The sequence below is a fragment of the Parasteatoda tepidariorum genome, chromosome 10 (genome assembly GCF_982258835.1).
Source record: "Parasteatoda tepidariorum strain Cologne lab strain chromosome 10, Ptep-v5.0, whole genome shotgun sequence".
Classification (NCBI taxonomy): Eukaryota; Metazoa; Arthropoda; class Arachnida; order Araneae; family Theridiidae; genus Parasteatoda; species Parasteatoda tepidariorum.
Window position 1 is genome coordinate 34,004,219 of NC_141764.1, and position 13,266 is coordinate 34,017,484.

Below are 13,266 nucleotides of genomic sequence, written 5' to 3' on the forward strand. Positions count from 1 at the left end.
TTTTTTACATGTATGAGGATATTACCTTTATTCTAATTAATGCATTCCTAATTTTTGTTAGCTATAGTATATGGGTATCCTTTAATTAATATATATTTTTAAAAAATATTCGTTTTATAAAATAAACAAAAAACACTTGTCTTTTAAATTAAAGTTAAGGATTCAAAAGATATTTCCTCATTATCAACTTAAGAATCATGGGTGTTCAATTTTTAAGGAGTATGAAATTAAAATACAACAAATACAATAGTTCTCTAAATTTCATATTTAAGAGAGTGAAAAAATTTTCTTCATCTGCTATATGTTTCTAAAATCATTAATTATAATTAAGACATATTTTAGGTTCCCCTCGAATGATTATAAGTTATACTTTTCAAGTTTGCTCCCTTCTGTGATGTTTTTATTTTTTTAAAGTTTCTTGTGAATTACTGCCTATTTGGGGCCAAAACTTACCAATTATTATATCCCAGATTCCAATACTGTAAACTTCACCTTATCTAAAATATTAGTGGAGAGAAACTTTTAAAGCTATCTAATTATTAAAAGAAATGTGCTCTCCATTAATGTGAGTGGGAAACTACGATTTTTAAATGCTTAAAAAAATTTTTATTCATTAATTTTGCAATGTCCATGTGCTGCATTTTTAGAAAGATGGCGGCCTGCCCTTTGATCCTTATAAATGTGCCTTATTTGAAAATCCTTTAAAAACACTGCCATTTTTTTCATATTCCAAGAAAAATTAATTAACTGTTAAAATAATAATTACACACAAAAATTATCTGTGTTTATAAGTTTAATTATTACTCTTACAAATATTCACCTTGTTAGGATTATTCTCAAATGGTTAGTTTCTCTTTTTTCAAAGGGGTATTTTAATAAATTTTTTTGATATATACCTTCTTTTTTTTAAGAAAGAAAATTCACCCCGTTATGTGTTCATTTTCTAATAATTTTCAGTGTAAATTATGGATAAATCTTATTAGCTGTTTATCAAAAAAAAAAATTTTCTAGGTTTTTTTTTTATTTTTTATGAATGTATGCACAGAAGAAATTTTTCTCGTATTTAAATAATGAGCTAAAATTACTTTATGAAACACACTCATAAAATAGTATAAGACGGTAACTTAAAAATTGTTAAGGATCAAATTCAGTTATTACATGATATTACACATTTTGATAAATTTTTAAGGTGTTAAGTGAGTGCCCTTTCAAAACTCTGTGCCCTTTTGTGTGAGGAAGCACCCTGCCCTTTTTTATTCCTAAGAAGAACTCTGGATTTTGTACAATATTTAAGACAATCATCACGAAATTTTATAATTAAAAAGATGAACCCTTTAAAATAAATCAAATATCTTATACCAGACTGCGTGACTGTTCTTTTAATTTTTAAAACAGCCAAGTTTGATTAACACCAGAAATTATAATATTCTATTCTATTCTAAAGAAATATTGAAAAAAGAGGGGTGCTAAACTTTAGGATTTAGGTGGCATAAGTTCACTCTGTAAAACCAAAATAGGGGTTTTTTCCCTCCATATTGGAAAATTTATGTAAAACATTTTCTTTGCTATGTGCCAAATTTAAAACAAATTACTATTATTAACATCCATATTGCCTATAAAAGATATCTTAAAAACATCATAAATTATCTTCTGTTGTTTGTAGCTTTGTATTTAGTTTTATTGCTTAATTTCAAACAATGAGGCAAAATGTTTGTTACTTTTTAAACATATAGCACTTATTATACTTTTAAACATGTAACACTTAAACATATACTTTTAAACATATAACACAGTAATTATTAATATTTAAATGAACAAATTTTAAAATTAAAAAGCTGAATAAAATACAAAAACCTACTTAAAATTATACTAGATGCTCTGAATCATAATATTTGTTGTTAAAATTTTTTAGTTTTATATTATATTTTTCACATAATGTTATTAGATCTCTCTTAAAAGTTACTGAAAAATGAAAAGTTTTAAGCCCTCTAGATTTTTAGCATCTACGCTTGTGTCTGTATCGCTATTATTTTCCTTCTTACAATTTTGATCACATTATTATGAATTTTGCTGTTCAAATTTCTTTGTAATATTGACAGTGCAAACCATTTTAGGTTTCCTAAATTTTCATGTTTATTAATCCGGATCTGAATTTTACGTAGAACCTACATGGTGTTTTGCAGTCTGAATAAACTTCTGCCTGTGTCAACTAGTTTATCATATTTTTGCCTAGAGGTTTGAATTGATATTTTTTGTAAGTACATAATTGATATTATATAAAATCTCTTTATTGCTTATTTTAAAGTATTCATACTCACATATTTTTTTAAAGAAAGGAAATATATTTACTATATAATTTAATAATTTTAAGTACATTTAATTCACCATGAAGTCCTGAGAAAATATATATTGTTATAGCAACAAATCAGCTAGAAAAATTAACTTAAGATTGAATGTTGAGAAAACAAAATATATGTATTGTGGTACAAAGGAAACCATCCCTAAATTGTTTAAAATAGATTCTTTTAAATTTGAATCTGTAAAAAATTTTACTTATCTAGGATCAGAAATAAACTATCAAAATGACATCAATCCTGAAATTAGAAAAAGAATAATTGCAGCCAATCGCTGCTTCTATGGTTTAAGATCATTATTGAAATCTCACTTAATAAAAAGAAAGACTAAGATCTTACTTTATAAGGTATTAATCAAGTCAGTTTTAACTTATGCTTCAGAGACATGGACTTTAACAAAAAGGGAAGAAAAGTTATTAGCAACCTTCGAAAGGAAGGTCCTACGAACCATCTTTGGCCCTATACTCGATAACGACAACTGGAGGAAAAGATATAATTTTGAAATATATAGGATCTTTGATGGCGATGATATCATTAAATCTATTAAATTAAGTAGAATGAGATAGGCCGGCCATGTAGTGAGAATGAGCCCAGAACGAACAGCATTGAGAGTCTTTAATGCAACCCCCTCCAATAAAAGGCCAAGAGGAAGGCCCAAAAAGAGATGGAAGCACTGTGTAGATGAGGATTTTGCCATCCTAAAAGTAAAGAACTGGAAAACAATTGCTGGGAGAAGGACAGAATGGGAAAAGCTTCTAAGGAAGGCCCAGGCTCACAAAGGGCTGTCGTGCCAATGATGATGATTATAGCAATAAAAAAAAAAGATTGTAACAAGGACAGGGTTGGTTTTTTGACGTCAAAAAGTGGTTTTTGACATGACAGGGGTATAATACTGGTTTAAACCGTCAAAAACCCGTCGAAAACGTCAAAAACTGAAGTTTGCCAAGAAAATATATAAACTTCAAAACTACCAACAGTTGCCATGCATTATATGGAAATTTAATTATACTGTAGGTAATCAGCAGGTTTTAAAATATTTTTTTATTAAAATTAAGGTAAAATAACAGATTTAAAATCTCAGAAATTTATATTCAAATGCATGTGCAGAAAAATTTTGCACAAAAATTGTTTAAATATTTATATTTTGAAAAAAAAAAATTTTTTTTTTTGATATTTAAGAAAATTAAAAGTTTATTACCATGCATTTTTGACATATAAGGAACATTTAGCTAATATTTATATTTATAAGGAACTTACAAGTTATGTTGTATAAATGCAAACTTGATACAAGTGTATAAAAAATTTTTTTAATGTTAGACTGAATATCTTTATTATCCAGTATGTTAATTTGAATTTAAAAGTAGTTATATTTATGAATAATGATAAATATAATTCATATTGTTTATTATATTTATTTATAATTATTACACTTATCATTTTAAAACAATTTTCATCTCTTAATTTTTTTTCTCCACTTGTATTAAGAATACAAATAATGTATATCTTGAAAGTAAGAAGTAATTATTCAACAGCTGAATATTTAGATATTCAACAAAACTATATAGTATTCAGCAAAATGAAATTCACAAGTATTTGGATAAACTAAATTTTCAGCATAGTAAATTAATAGGCTGAATATACTGTAAATCGACACTAACTGCTCTGTGTATTTAACAGAAAGCACTTAAATTTGTATTGTCTTATGTTAACTATGAATTAAAAAAAATTTAAGATTTAAAATTCAGAATTACTGATTTTTCTGAAAAACTAACAACCAATCACAAAAGTCAAATGAAACAGAAGAGCATTACAGTCACTGATCCATGAAATATGTAAACAAATTATTATAGAAATTTTTTAATTACCCTAATTAAATACATAACTTTAAAAATTAGAACATGCATCACACTACATAATCAAAATGAAAATGATGGAAGTAGAAATTTAATTCAAAATTCAATAGTCTAGTACATTTGCTCCTCGCAGCATACGGTAGCACATAACTAGTTTTGAACATTTTCCCACCACCAAATAAAGTATGTTGAAAGCGGTTCACTAATCCCCCTCCCCCCAGTTTACTTTAGAAGAGCTAAAAATAGACAAAAATTCCCTGATTGTGAATGTTGCATGTGCCCAACCTGTTTAAAAGATTTTTCTTTAAAAGATGTCTAATGTACAAAACTGCTAATGTTTATCTTTAAAAATGTCTAATTTTTAGTATAATCTATATTATACACTAAATTTGGTTTTAAATAAATTTCTTAATAATATCACTGCAGATTTTCAATAACACATGAAAATTAAAACATAATATTACAAAAGATGTGAGCTTTCAAAAGTACAAGATTTTGGTTACTTTTCAAAATATAAGTGTTTCTTCAAAATTTTAAATTTATTTTTTCTAGAACATATTTAGAAACACTATCCTTTATAAAAAAATATATAAATTTTATGTATTAATTAAATTTTACATATAAATATAGGTTTTTGACATTTTCGACATTTTTGACAGTGAGGTTTTTGACGTGACGGTTTAAACCATGGTTTAAACTGTCAAAAACTGTCACATGTCAAAAACCTGCCAACCCTGAACAAGGATTATTCTCAACCCATTTTTTCATTCTAACACACTTAACCTTTAAACAATGTGACAGTAATCAAAGAAAGATATTGTAAAACCTATAATTTACTTATATGGTAAAAAATGTTCTTTTAAAAACTTATGTTCTAAAAATGATATGTTATACTTTATACCTATCTATGAATCTAAGATTTAATACTGATATTTTTTCTTTTAACATGCAAATTCAGGTGAGCATTATTCATTTCTAACCATAAATAATTTAACACTACACATGAAAATTAAAATTTTGTCGAATAAAATTCTGAATTTGATTAATACCATAGAAAAATTAAGAACTGTGTGGAGAAACTGGAACTAGTAACGCCCCCTAGTGAGAAACTAGATAAAAACTCAGAGACAGAGAGAGTGAGTGAGTGGTAGTGAACGAACGATAGAAAGCCTGCCATGCAGAGCTCCTTATTTTCTTCTTCATATATGTTTTATATGTTTTGTTTGTGATTGTGTTGAGTGCTAACTATAGTAATGTTTAAAATAAAATAAAAGTTAGCTAGCCGTTGTTTTTATTCCCCCCCTAAGCACCTCACGTCACAAATTGGCAACCCAACGAGCGGCCCGATGCGTCAATCCAAGACGATAAGTAGTTTTTATATTTAGTTTATTAAATATAAATTTGATCAATCCTGATCATAAATAAATATAGATTTTAACCATCCCGGTTAAAACTTTTAATATTATCGTTCGTTCAGAGACCGTCCTGGTCATTTCAAAACATTTTGATCAACCTGATCAATTTATTATGTTTTAATGTATAAAGATTATCCTAATCTTAAGAAAATTTATTTTTAATCAATGAAAATATATATTTACTGTGTTTATATCTGTATAAAAAAGTAGCAGTTATTCTAAAATCTATTGCTTTTTAAAGATTTTAAAAAGAAAGTTAAGCATTCAAAGTGAAACTCATTTCCCGAAAGCGGAAGTGATTGATTAATTCGTTTCTTAGCTGAAGAAATGTTTAGACTTTAAAGAGTTATTTATGACTTTGGAATTAGTAATTCTGAAACATTGTATAACTAACTGCTTTTAATGATGGTAGATGTTTAAATGAAATCATCTCCTTATGGTTTATTGAATATTTAATTATGTATCAGTACAGTTTTATATGTTTTCTGATTTTATATTTGGCATTCAGTTTTATGATTAATGAAAAGAAAAAGAGGTCAAAGTAAAGTTGTGAAGAACTGCTATATGAGTAATATTTGTTTCTTTTTGCTCACATAATTGTGATTTATGTGCTATTAATGATACTAACGATTTAGCAAATATTCAGAATATTATTTTAGAAAATATCTTATTTTCTATGGTGAAAAGATATGGCATTTTAATGAAAAAGCAAATTATTTTGTCACTTAGAAGTTTAGTTATTAAGCGTTGAATCTGCTTTTATGCAAAATATTGAATATATTTTACTGCAAATTTAAAGGGTATAAAATTTCAATTTTATGGTAATACAATTCTCAATGAGGTTTTATGTGATAAGTTGTTGCAAATTTTCAATTATGTTCATTATTTTTATAAGTGTTTTCATCAAGCTTATAATTAATTAATTGAGTGTTTAACAGCAACAAAAAAATCATTAGTATTTATAGAATTTATATCATTATTGTTAATATTGATTTTAAACATTGTTTATGGTTCTAACTGTTTAGATTTCATATTTGAGTGGAAAAAAAATTAAGGTGGTGATTTTTTTCAAATAATTAATTATTTATCGAACTAAGACTGTTAAATTACGTTTGAACAATTTAAGAATCGAACAATTTTTGTTAACATTTTTGCACCAAACGTTCCCCTTTCTTTGGTTCCGAATCATCTTCTGAAATGGCATTTCTTGGAAAAGGAAAAAAAGAAGACTTGCGACTTCTTGCCTCAGAGCTTGGTCTGACTGTGTCCGATAATTTAAAAGTAATTAATCTTCGAGAATTAATTCTTAAAAGTGAGAATTACGAGGAAGAGCTAGTGAAAAATATGCTCACTATTATTATCGAAGATCGCCTTAAAGAAGAACAGAAAGCTGAGGATGGAAGAATATCTAGGGAGAAAGAAGTTGAAGCAGAAAGACTTCTTAAAGCCCAAGTAGATGAACAAATTCGGTTAGAAAAAGAACGGCAATATGAACTTGAAAAATTGAAAATCCAGCTCGAAACGCAAAAGATCTCAAATGCTGTTGTTTCTGTTTCCACAAATGACCCAAAATATGAACTTAGCAGAATCATTCCAAAATTTAATCCTAAAGACGATGAAATAGGATTGTTCTTAATAACTTTTGAAAGGCAGTTGAAGTTTATGAATCTTCCAGAATCATCTTGGATACCATATCTCGTTGGTTCTTTACCAGCTGACATCGCACAGTTACTTGCCAGAGAAGACGAACAGGATGCTAAGGATTATCATAAAGTGAAGGAAATGCTACTGAAGAGATTCCGAGTCACTGCTGATAAATTTAGACAACTATTCTCCCAACATAGAAAGAGTCCTGATACGACATGGAGGGATTACTTCTTCGAACTGGCTTCTTATTTCGAAGGATGGACAAAGGAACTGAATATTACCACATTCGATCAACTCAAAAATTTAATAATTACTGATCAGATTAAAAGGAAAGCTCCTCCAGATATCAAGGAACATTTCATCGATTCATGGGCAGATTGTGTCAATCCTTTAGAATTAGCCGAAAAATTGGATACATACGAGAATATACGTCATGTAGTGAAGAAACAAGTGACTCCAACTCAAAAGAAAGCATATCCTAGAGAAGAAAATGGAAGAATCACTTCAGATAGAAAGTTTGGCTCTGAAGTAACCAGACAAGAAAATGTTCAAAGTCGTCAACCAAGGACGTCAGTATCTCGAAATTCTGCTTCCAGATTCGAAGGAAGAGTGCCACTTCAATGTTTTGGATGTGGAATGCCAGGAATAGTGAAATCCAAGTGCCCTACTTGTACAAGAGCTAAACCTGAAGATAGTAATGTTAATTGTATGAACTTATTTACAAATGGAAAAAATTTGAATCTTTCGAGTTTAATAATTTTCGAACTTTTTGGAGAAAAGATTTCTGTATGTGCCGATACAGGTGCTTCACACTCTATAGCAGGAGAAAAGTTATACGACTTTTTACGAAATCACGGAGTTGTTTTTGAGGACAAGAAGATTTCCTTGACTCTCGCTGATGGAAAACTTCACTCGATAGTTGCTCTGAAAACTGTCGTCAACCTGTGCATAGAAGGTAAAACAGTATCTACTGAACTTCTCGTTCTGCCCGATGCTAAAGGGAACAATACACTGTTAGGGAGAGATTTTCTCCATGCAGCTGGTATTGTGCTTGATGTTCAAAAAGGAACCTGGCACTTCAGTGAAGATCCACAAAAACAATATTTTTTCTACGTGAAGCCTGTTGAAAAGAAAGAAACTCCAAAAACTTTTGAATCGACAATCATACCTGAACCTCCCACTAATGTCTACTTGAGAGATGATGAAGGGAAACATCTGACCCAGGAACAACGAGAAAAATTTAATTGCTTACTTCAAGAACATATTACCTGCTTTGAACCAGGGGGAGAGCCTACTCCTTTCTTGAAGCACAGAATAGATACTGTAAACAATTTTCCTGTATCTGTTCCTCCATATCGTATGTCGCCGGCCAAAAAAGAAATTTTCAAAGAACAAATTGAGGAACTTTTAGAAAAGAACATTATTGAAGAATGTGAATCCTCTTATGCTGCTCCGGTAGTGCTTGTTGCTAAACCCAACGGGAAATACAGATTATGCGTTGACTACAGAGGCCTCAATGCTGTAACAAAACCAGACACTTATCCATTACCACGCATGGACGATCTTTTGAATGAAGCTACGCCAACATCATTCATGTCAACAATAGACTTACAATCTGGCTACCATCAAGTGCAAATGGATGAATCTGACATGGATAAAACTGCTTTTATTTGTCCATTTGGCATCTATCGTTTTAAGCGCATGCCTTTTGGTTTGAGAATGCACCTGCCACCTTTCAAAGATTAATAGACAAATTCCGAAGTGGCCTCAAAGATGTTTTTGCACTCTCATACCTGGATGACATTTTCATCCTATCGGAAACATTTGAAAAACACATGAAAGACTTGAAAACTGTTTTTGAAAGACTTTCTTTATTTAAACTTCATGCAAATAGAGAAAAATGTCATTTTTCTTGTGATCGAGTAAAATACCTAGGCTTCTGGATTACGAGAGATGGGATTGAAGCTGATGCTGAGAAAATTGCTGCCATCCAAAGAATTCCAGTTCCAACTAATGTGAAAGAACTCTTGTCTTTCTTACAGACTTGCTCTTGGTTCAGAAGGTATGTTCCAAATTTTGCAGATATAGCCCGACCACTTAGTAATCTAACTAAGAAAAGAGTAGACTGGTCCTGGGGACCTGAACAACAAGAAGCTTTTGAAATTTTAAAAGAACGCTTAACAACTGCTCCTCTTTTAAAGCAACCTGATGGATCTAAGCCTTTTATAATACGCACAGATGCAAGTAACTACGCCCTCGGTGCAGTACTTCTCCAAGGAGATCGTCAAGAAGAGCATGTTATCGAGTATGCCAGTCGTCTGTTGATCCCAGCAGAGCGCAACTATTCAACTACTGAACGTGAAGCATTGGCTGTAGTTTGGGCCTTAGAGAAGTTTCGAGGTTACATCGAACATCAAGAGATTATTATTGCTTCAGACCATCAACCACTTAAATGGCTTCTGAGCATTAAGACACCATCTGGACGCTTAGCAAGATGGGCTTTAAAAATACAATCCTTCAATCTAAAGATTGTATATACTCCAGGAAAAGCTAATGTAGTTGCTGACCTGCTCTCTAGGTCGATATATCCATATGAAGATCCTAACTGTGAAATGCAAGCTGTATCCATCAATATGCCTACAAGAAAATCAAGCGATATCCGAAAAGAACAACTGGCAGACGCAGAAATAAAGAAAATCATTGACTGTCTTGAAAGTAATGAAAAAGACGAAAATTTTGCCAACTTTATCAGTCGAGGATACATAATGAATGAGGGTATCCTATACCGCTATTCACCTGAAACTGAGTCGGACGATGCTCAACTCGTAGTTCCTATTCATGAACGTCAAAGAGTGTTGCAGGAGTACCATGACTCTCCAACAGCTGGACATTATGGTGTAGAACGCACTTACAACAAGATCGCTTCTAGATACTATTTCTCTGGAATGAGACAGTACATCTCTGAGTACATCAAAACCTGTGCAGAATGCAATCGATACAAACCTACGAACCAAAAACCAGCTGGATTACTTAGAACACCAATTTACGCTCAAAGGTTTGAGACTCTTGCAATCGATCTTTTTGGTCCACTTCCAGAAACTCCTACAGGAAAAAGATGGATCTTTTTAATTGAAGATACCAGTACCAAATGGGTGGAACTCTTTGCTCTACAGGAAGCCACAGCTGCAAATTGCGCTAAAACATTAATAGAAGAAGTTTACTTGCGTTACGGTTTACCCAGGAGGTTGATCAGCGATAACGGTACGCAATTTGTTAGTGCTGTTATGCAACAAACTTGCGATTTACTTGATATTAAGCAAGACCTGACACCTGTCTATCACCCTCGAGCAAATCCTTCCGAAAGGAAAAACAGAGATCTCAAACCGAGACTAGCCATTCTTGTTGGTGACTCACATGATACGTGGGAAGAAAAATTAGCCATGATACGTTTCGCCATGAACACAACAAAATGTGATACAACAGGACACACCGCCGGCTATTTACAGTTTGGAAGGGAACTCCGAACCACAGATGACGTTAATCATGATGTTAAAGCTGTCATTGAAAATAGTAACTTCGTGCCTGAAATAACACCATACCTAAAAAGGTTTGCACGTCTAACAGCTCAGATCAAAGAACGAGTCGAATCCAAACAGGATCAACGGAAGGCAAATTTTGATCGTCGTCAACGACCACTGTACTTTCAACCTGGTGACAAAGTTTGGGTAAACATCCACCCAATTAGTAAAAATAAGAAAAGTAGAAAGTTTATGCCTAGAAGAGAAGGACCTTACGTAGTTCTTACTAACCGATCTCCAACAACTTATGACATTGCCGATCCGGCCAGTCCAGACCAAACTCTGGGAACTTATCACGTGTCATCTATAAAACCTTATGTGGAACCCGAAGTGAAAAGAGACACTGGAGGACCTGTCGCTCCTATAAAAAGAAGGGGACGTCCCAGGAAAGGAATCCTGGCTCCTCGTCGAGACGCCATCAGAGCCAGAGGGGGAGTCTGTGGAGAAACTGGAACTAGTAACGCCCCCTAGTGAGAAACTAGATAAAAACTCAGAGACAGAGAGAGTGAGTGAGTGGTAGTGAACGAACGATAGAAAGCCTGCCATGCAGAGCTCCTTATTTTCTTCTTCATATATGTTTTATATGTTTTGTTTGTGATTGTGTTGAGTGCTAACTATAGTAATGTTTAAAATAAAATAAAAGTTAGCTAGCCGTTGTTTTTATTCCCCCCCTAAGCACCTCACGTCACAACTGTAATTAAAGAACTATATTTTCTAAAATTAAAACATTTTCTGAAATGAAAAACAAAGCACTTAACAGGGTTCATTCTAGACTAAAAAAAGGGCAGGGTGCTAAAAATTGAAAAGGGCACTATACTTTTAAAAAAAAGGGCATTGTATTTTATAAAAAGGGCAAATATCTTAACCTTCTTTGCATAGTTAAAATGAATAATTATATGTAAGTTTACTTTTATCACTAATCACAATTATAATTATCAAATGTATAACTACAATTTTCCAAGGAAAAAAGGCTACAGTTTGAATTGAAAAATTTTAAAAAAAATTCTAACGAGGTTTTTTTCCTTTATCTCAATATTTCTTAGTTCACTAAAAATATATTTAAAATTTTACACATACCTTTGAAAGACCTGGGGAAACAACTGAAATTTTTCAGATATGTTTTTCCTTCTCGAGTTGATGATTAGAATAACTATTTTCAGATAAAATATGAATATTAATCTTGAAAATAAACTTATTATGTATCTGGCTCTTTCTTATTAAAAAATAAAATAAACTGCGTTTTTAAGCTTAACTGTTGAAAACGAAGTTCTGAAGTATGTATATACATAAAAAACAATATTTACAAAAAAAATTGCAAAATAAAATTCATACTTCGAGTCATTTTAAATAAAAAATACTGGAAGTTTTATACTTGAATTCAGTCGCAGCAATAATATCAAACTTACACGTTAATGGCAAATGTAGTAATATTTCTTTTAACATTAGTGTTCTAGTTTTTTTTTATCAATAAACTTAATAATATATTTGTTGAAAATTAAAGTCGTTCAATTATTAGAATTCATTTGAAAATAAAAAAAACTAATACTTTTAAAAAAAGAAAAAATGCCATTTTTATCAAATCATGCAATACAAAAATTCATTTTAAAGATAAATTCTAATAAAAAAAAAACTTCAATGCTCGCAGAATGAAAGTAAGAAAAAAATTTTTGTTGAATTAAGTAATATAAACTCAAATTAAATATTTTAATTGAAGAAAACTTATAAGTTTTCAACAAAAACCTAAAATAAAAACAAAACTTATAGTTCAAAATAAAATTCAATACTTATTTGGTAATGTACTTTATTATTTCATTTTATTAATTCTTAGATTTTTTTATATAGTAAACGTTATCTTTTTTTTTTATCGAAAATGATTACTTAAGCAACAAACAGTGAGCAGTTTAAAAATTCACGTTTTCCACCACTTATGAATTTCTCAGGTTGCTATCATATTGCATTTAAATTAAGGATTTAATGAGCATTTGGCACTTTAGTCAAAAATTCAGTTGGTTAAATGAGCAGTCAAATATTCCTCAGAATATTTCTTTAAAAATATATTTTTCTGAGTTTTTTTTTTCTTCTTTTGAATTTGTATAGATATGATAAAAAATATAAAATTGTATTTTGACTATATTATAGTATTGTTTATTATAAGAAATAGTTTTAACATAAATTTCAAAAATTTTAAAATCCATGTTTCTGCACATGGCTTGCAAATTTATCTTCTAGAAGACTTAGGGAAAAAAGAAAGTTGGAAAACTAGATTACTTTATTCTGAACCACAAGTTTTTGAATTACTGCTTTTTTTTAAAAAAAAAAAATTTTTTTTTTTAATCAGACAAATCTATTTCGTTATTTTTTCGATACTTCTAATTCTGAGAATTGAGAACGATTTTTTTTCTTTTTTTTTTCATTTTTG

General features: G+C 30.4%; 1 protein-coding gene across 4 annotated transcripts in view; it reads left to right on the forward strand.

The window, feature by feature from the left end:
• Positions 1–13,266, forward strand: part of IKKepsilon (I-kappaB kinase epsilon) — a 48,175-nt gene that overhangs the window by 1,181 nt on the left and 33,728 nt on the right. For 2 of the 4 annotated variants that reach the window (XM_071184520.1, XM_071184521.1), the window contains exon 2: positions 2,115–2,254. The gene's annotated coding sequence lies outside the window, so the exon portion shown is untranslated. The remainder of the gene's footprint in view (positions 1–2,114; positions 2,255–13,266) is intronic. The other 2 variants (XM_071184522.2, XM_071184523.1) reach the window with 1 other exon arrangement.